This window comes from Cryptomeria japonica, chromosome 7 (genome assembly GCF_030272615.1).
Source record: "Cryptomeria japonica chromosome 7, Sugi_1.0, whole genome shotgun sequence".
Classification (NCBI taxonomy): domain Eukaryota; kingdom Viridiplantae; phylum Streptophyta; class Pinopsida; order Cupressales; family Cupressaceae; genus Cryptomeria; species Cryptomeria japonica.
In genome coordinates this window covers 52,217,684-52,225,093 of record NC_081411.1, presented here as the reverse complement: position 1 = coordinate 52,225,093, position 7,410 = coordinate 52,217,684, and positions in this window count along the sequence as shown.

Below are 7,410 nucleotides of genomic sequence, written 5' to 3'. Positions count from 1 at the left end.
GATATGTTCAAGTAATCAAGCATTCAAGCATTCAAGCATTCTCAAATCTCCCTTCAAGGCTAGGTGTTTCATTTAAGTCAAGGATTCAACCATTTAAGAGGAGATTGCTTTCAACATTCAATTCCACACAAACATTTCTATCAACATTGATACTACAACCTCCCTTGAGGTGATTTACAATAAAGTTTTTCATTTACATCTACTTGCAAGTACTTTCTTTCATTACTTGGTTAATTCCAAAATTGGGGTTTGACCTAAAGGCAAACCCACAATCCCAATGCATTTCCCTCTCTTTTCTATGTGGAGGTTGCAGGTGCACAGCTGTACTTTCAGATTCGGGCTTTATTTGCAGAGGCAGAAAAACCCTTTTCATTTTGTGGATTTCTTGAAGGACTGTGTACATTCCCACCATGGTCCAGACAACTTTTCATCAAATTTATAGGGCAACTTCATCTTGACATTTTACTTCCAAATCGAGGTGCACAACTTCATCCCATATTTAGATCTCAAGTTATAATCGATTCTTTGTCACTTTTGCACTACATAATTCAATCAATTTCCATTTCAAATCAAACAAAAGGGAATAAGAGGATCATCATAACATCCTTAATTTATTCATAATTCAATCTATCATCTTTGTGTAGAGATTGGATCTAGTGAATTACCCCTTATCTCCCTAATGTAATGGTGAAAAGTGCTTGAAGGATAATCAATAGTGAAACTCTCATTTAGATATTGTTAAATTCACCATTTTTGGGGGGTTAGATTTAAAATTATCATAATATCCATCCCAGAAAATTTCAAAAAAAGTTGGTTGGACCATGTACGTTCCCACCACGGTCCTGGGCTTTTTTCGGGTTAGTGCAGGATCACGGGGGGTCAAAAAGTGCCAATGTGAAAAAAATAGCCTTCTCCACTCACCTAAGAATGTGAAAATCTATGTTGACTTTTTTGCTTGGTTTGGGTGTGAGTACACCTTGGCATGGTAATTACCTAGGCAAATCGGATATCCGATTTTTATTTGTAATTTTAAATTAAAAAATATATTATATAATATATAATGTATTATTATATATTACATATTATATAATATATAATATATTATTATATTATATTATATAATATATATAATGTAATAATATATTAGAGAATTATATAATATATTAGAGAATTATATAATATATTATATAATATAATAATATATAATATTATATAATATAATTATATAATATATTATATAATACGTATTATAAAATATATTATTATATTATATATATTATATAATATATAATATAATATAATATTTGTTAGGATTCCCAAAGATACTGAGAGGGGGGGGTGAATTAGTATCTAAGTGGTTAATGTAATTTCTTAGCTTATTGAATGAAAAGCATTCCAAAATAGTGTACTGGTAAATTAAAATTAATGCAGTAAATAAGAACAACAACCACAACATGAAAGACACACCATAACACAGTATTTTTAATGAGGAAACCCGGTGTGGGAAAAACCTCGGTGGGATTTGTGACCCACAATATTCACTTATTGGCCAATAAGAGAATATTACTGTTACAATAGGGGCCTCCACTTGCAGGAAGGCCATGTGCCTAGAGCTCACTGCTCAGTTACAAAAGAAGTCTCACTGACTTACAAAAATGGATTATACAAATCCAATGTCATGTACTGCTTCAGATCAACATCTGCTATGCTAGGTTCAGTACCAGTTTAAGCTCTGCAATAATCATAAACCCTTGTCTAAAATCTGCCTTACAATTCGCACATTAGGTCTGCAATAATTTAATACTATCCACTTATTAAATGATCTACAAGATCTCATACTTATATGAGTCTTATTAAAATTTGCCATGTCGGCTTACAAAAAGATTTTACAATTAAATACAAAATACAATTAAACAAAATTCTTGTCAGCCATGGTGTCGGTAATCAATCTTTTATGTGCCGATGAATTGTATATCGGTGTAGAGTCTGTCGGTGTCGGTGCCTACCAGTATCATATGATTGTAAGGTTGCCATCAATGACAATACCTTCAATCACCTACAATTTCTCATTGGAGTGTGCATTTTCCAAAAATCTCCCCCTTTGGCATTGATGGCAACACTCATGAGAAAAATCCAAAATTGTATATCCAAAAATTGAAGTCCAAAAATCTTACCAAAACTATGTGCTCCCCCTGAGCAAATGATCTCTTCTATCAATCATTTTTCTCATCTCATCTCTACTACTCCCCCTTTGACATCAATGACAAAGGTTGTCATTCACTATTAGTGGAGTGTGGATCCTGCCAAGATCCTTGTAACCATTGTACCGGTGAGGTGATGCATTTTCTCTTTCGGTGTCTTTTGTCCCTGAATGAGTGCCTCTGAGATCTCTTTCCTCAAAGAGATGAGGTTATCTAGTTTAGGGCCTAGTTTTCATTTTAAGTCCTTTGCCTTAAACTTTATCTTTTCTTTTTCTTTTTCTTTTTCTAACTTTTCAATTTTCTCCTCAAGAACTGCAATATTCTTTTCAACTTCCAAAAATGAATCTAATGTTCCTATTAAGTTGTCAGCAATATTGTTGATTTCTTTTTGTGCTTTGCTGATCTCTGAATCTATGTCCTCTATCAAAATATCAGTTTTACAGGTATCTTTGTACAGTTTCTTAAAATCCAAAATTGTTTCTCCTAATGTCATTAATAAGGTTTCCATTTGTTCCTTATTTTTCTTCACTGTTTCCTCAAAGAATTTTTCTTTCTCCTTAATCATTTTCTCTTTGAATGTATCTTCATTTATCTAGTCCAGTGTTATTAGGTTGTCGGTTATATACTTAGACAATGTGTCTAATTGGCTCAAAGAATCTTTATTATCTATGTTTCACTTTGGAGCTATCATCTTCAAAATTGGTAAAGTGTCATCTATATCCTTATAAGCTTGTGCATTACACTCTGTGATTTTCTTTATTGAATCCAAGAGTACCTTTGTTACATTTGTTGGCCTGAATTTAGTCATTGATGTGCCAGATGATTGTCCAACTGTTCTCACAATCTGTAGTCTTACAGTTGCAGTGATAGCTTTGCTTTCCTCTTTTTCTGGAGGATCTGTTTGAGTTTGCATTTCCACTACCAAAGGCTTGGGCTTTTCAGATGTTGTCGGTGGCATTGTCTCTACATGAACCTGTACCTCAACCTTTTTTTGTTCCTGTTTCTCAACATGTGCCTCAGTGGGTTTCACTGTGCTTTCTACTATTGGTTTCTCTAATGAATTCTCAGTATTCACTGCCAGTTTCTTAGTATGCACCTTTGTACTATCCACTGTCGATATCTCAATTGGTTTCTCAGTCATCTTTTTAGCTAGGGGCCTCACTGCCTGTTGTTTCTTTCTTGCCTTCTTTGGTGTAGGAGAGGGTGCCAGTGAGGGTTTTCTTTTCCTTTCTACCCTTTTGAATACCATCGGTATCTCACTGTCAGAAGAAGTTGCAACCGGTGAAAGATGTGTTTCTAGTTGAAGTTCTTCCAGTTCACTTTCCTTAATACCAGTTTTATTTAATACATCTTCTTTTATTAACTTTTGCATGTCTTGTTCCTTTCCTTACTATGTGTTCAATTTTCTTAACTCTTTTCTGAGATTGAATGCCACTTTCAATTGTTTCTGCATTGCCAAAAACTTTCTCAGATGGTTCCTTTGGTGCTTCAAGGAGGGCTTTTGCATAAGTCTCAATTATGTTATCATCTATCTCATATTCCATCTCGGTGACCCAAATAGTCCTAGGGACAACTGCCTCCATCCAGATTTCATCTTTCTTAATTACAAAGCATATCTCTTTTTGATACTTATCAACAATTTCTTGAGATAGCCTTATTCTTGTCTTCATTCTAGCCTTTAGTGCTTGAAAATGTTCATTTATATTTTTCTCTTTGTCATCTCCCATGTTGTTTAATATGTCCAACAGTTGCTTTCCTACCGGTATATCAAAACTAAAGTCTTTCCTACCAATATCAAGTACTTCCTTGGTAATGTATAGCATTAAACATACAAGCAGATTTCCAAATCTCAAAGTTCCCTTCTTATCACCTTTGATTTTCTTCAAGTTGTCTATCAATTCGTCTTTAAGCCATTCGCACACATCTATTCTTGTATTGTCATTCACCATGTCATATGCACTTTTAATGCATAAGCTAGCTACTAAGTTTAATCTATTTGCATGTGTAGCCTTATAACCAAGAATCATACTGACAAATCTAACATTGATATCCTTCACATCATTGACTCTTAGGGATCTTTTGTCAAATGTTGCGCCAGTTAAGGTTATCATAGTGTCATTTGGAACTTTCTTAGTTTTATCAGGTCTGCTACCGGTGGAGGGTAAGCCTGTCACTTCCCTAACTGCCTCTTTAGTGATCTTATGGATGGAATCCAACCAAAAAAATATGTCATGGAAACTGCTTAGGACTATCCTTATCAAATCTTTAGGAAAATCAGGGATGTTAAGAATATCCACAAAACCTAGGGTTTCCACTACCTTGTGTTTTGGTTTAACATTACCATTTCCATCACAAATCATAGTCCTATACATGTTCTTGATTTCATCATCTCCTAGTTCCTCAATATGACAATGTATCTATATTATAGGATCCTCTGCATAAACTACTCCCTTAGGTATTTTTGAAAATGCTCTTAGGGTATCATCTTTCTTTGCAATTTCAGGAATAATTTTAAACATGGGTCTAGGGCGCTTGATAACTTCAATCACAGTAGGGTTTGTAATAAATTTAGGTGCAGATGAAGAAGCCATAGTTATAAATACCTTACTCTGCCTTTAGGATGAGTGCTTGGATGAACTGCTTTACTTTTTGCTATGGATTCCTTCGCTCATAATTTTTGCACTCTCGGAGATTTGAATGTTCAGTGAATGAAAAAAGAACCAAAACACTTTCTTTATAATGTTATTTTTTTCAACTACCACATTTAATGCCTGTCGGTTAAGTCAAAACTTAACTCATCTACAGGTAAAGAAGTAATTCAACTGCTCACCATCAACCGAGGGTATATTAGCATATTTTTCAATTTGTTGCCAAACCCCCAAAGGATTTTGCTTCAATTAGATGAAGAATCTCCTACCGATGGAGTGATACTCTATTCTACCGGTGGAGTAGTATTCCCCTCAACATTCTGATCTGACTTTCTAATCCATTTCTTTGAGAATTCTTACTTTACCTCTTCAACCTTTTCTTTACCTTTCAAGTTGGGTCCTTTGTTATTTGTCAGTGATGTCTTACTTCTACAAAATTTAGCAATATGTCCAATCTTGTTACAAGCATAACAAGTCACCTTGTTTTTTCTGAATAGCTTTCCCATATCCTATGCCGGTATGTGTTCTGCATCGATTAGATAAGTGTCCAAATCTTTCACAAACATAGCATCTTACATTCATTCTACAATTTTCTGAGTTATGACCAACTTTGTTGCATTTAGAACATTGATCGGTGGGTGCATTAGTGTTCTCATAATTTATAGATCTACACTGATTTTCTCTATGACCATACTTGTTACAGTTAAAGCATTTCCCATTAAATTTGTAGGCATTAGGTTGTCTTACTAGTTTGTTGTGATCATGATTGTTTGCAATACCAGAGCTTTCACCAACTTCAAAGCCAAGGCCATTTGTATCTCCATTAGGTTTCTGATTCTTCAACATGTCATCAAGTTCTTCTGAACTTTTCTTGAATTTCTCCTTGTGTTGATTTGCAGTAGCCAATTCATTTTCCAAGATTCCTTTCTGTCTCATGAGTTCAGTTCTATCATTTTGTATATGCATCAAATTTGTCTTCAATATATGATTTTCATGACTGAGTCTTGTGTTTTCATTTCTAGCATCATTTAGTCTTCTAACCAAGTCATCTTCATTCTTCTTTCTATCTTCAATGTCTTTAAAAAATCTCATAGTCATATCTTTCATCTCATTCTTTAGTGTACTATTTTTTAGTCTCGGTTTGTTTACTAGATCATTAAGAGTTTCCTTTTCATCATCATCATTCTGCATCTTTTCACAAAGTTCTCTTCTCTTATTCCTTGCAATAGTGAGATTTTCTTGAAGTCCTTGAATGATATCCTGTGTAGCCTTCAGATCATCTTCAAGTTTGATATTCTTCACCTTTTCTGCATCATAGTCTGAAAGAGCTATTTTCAATTGCTTTCTCAAGTTTTCCATCTCTACCAGTGTCAGAATCTTCCTCAAGCTGTTAGGCTTTGGAAAATAGACGACCAGGCTCTAATACCAATTGTTAGGATTCCCAAAGATACTAAGAGGGGGGGTGAATCAGTATCTAACTGATTAATGTAATTTCTTAGCTTATGGAATGAAAAGCATTCCAAAACAGTGTACCGGCAAACTAAAATTAATGCAGTAAATAAGAACAAAAACCACAACATGAAAGACACACCATAACATAGTATTTTTAATGAGGAAACCCGTGTGTGGGAAAAACCTCGGTGGGATTTATGACCCACAATATTTTCTTATTGGCCAATAAGAGAATATTACTATTACAATAGGCGCCTGCACTTGCAGGAAGGCTAGGTGCCTAGAGCTCACTGCTCAGTTATAAAAGAAGTCTCACTGACTTACAAAAATGGATTATACAAATCCAATGTCATGTACTGCTTTAGATCAGCATCTGCTATGCCAGGTTCAGTACCAGTTTAAGCTCTACAATAATCATAAACCCTTATCCAAAATCTACCTTACAATTCGCACATTAGGTCTGCAATAATTTAATCCTATCCACTTATTAAATGATCTACAAGATCTCATACTTATATGAGTCTTATTACAATCCGCCATGTTGGCTTACAAAAAGATTTTACAATTAAATATAAAATACAATTAAACAAAATTCCTATCGGCCATGGTGTTGATAATCAATCTTTTCGGTGCCAGTGAACTGTATGCCGATGTAGAGTCTGTCAGTGTCGGTGCCTGTCAGTATCATATGATTGTAAGGTTGCCATCAATGACAATACCTTCAATCACCTACAATTTCTCATTGGAATGTGCATTTGCCAGCAATATTATATATTATATTATATAATATAATGTTATTTTAAAATAATTTAAGTATAAAAATCTCCAATTTTCTGAGACAATATATTTCGACAATGATAGCCTGTGAGTCATATTTAACCCACGGGCTGCACAATTTTATAAAAATCCAATATCCAATTGTATCCGATGTCCGGTGTTTTGGCCAAAAATTGCTAAAAAATAGATTGAAAGGTAAGATTTGTATTGTTTTCAATCATTTTCATTCAATTTTTGTATTTTTTGTTAGTGTTTATTTGATTTTTCATTGAAATTATGGTTTTTTTAATGAAAACTAGGTTTTTTAAAAATCAAATACAAAATTGTTTAAA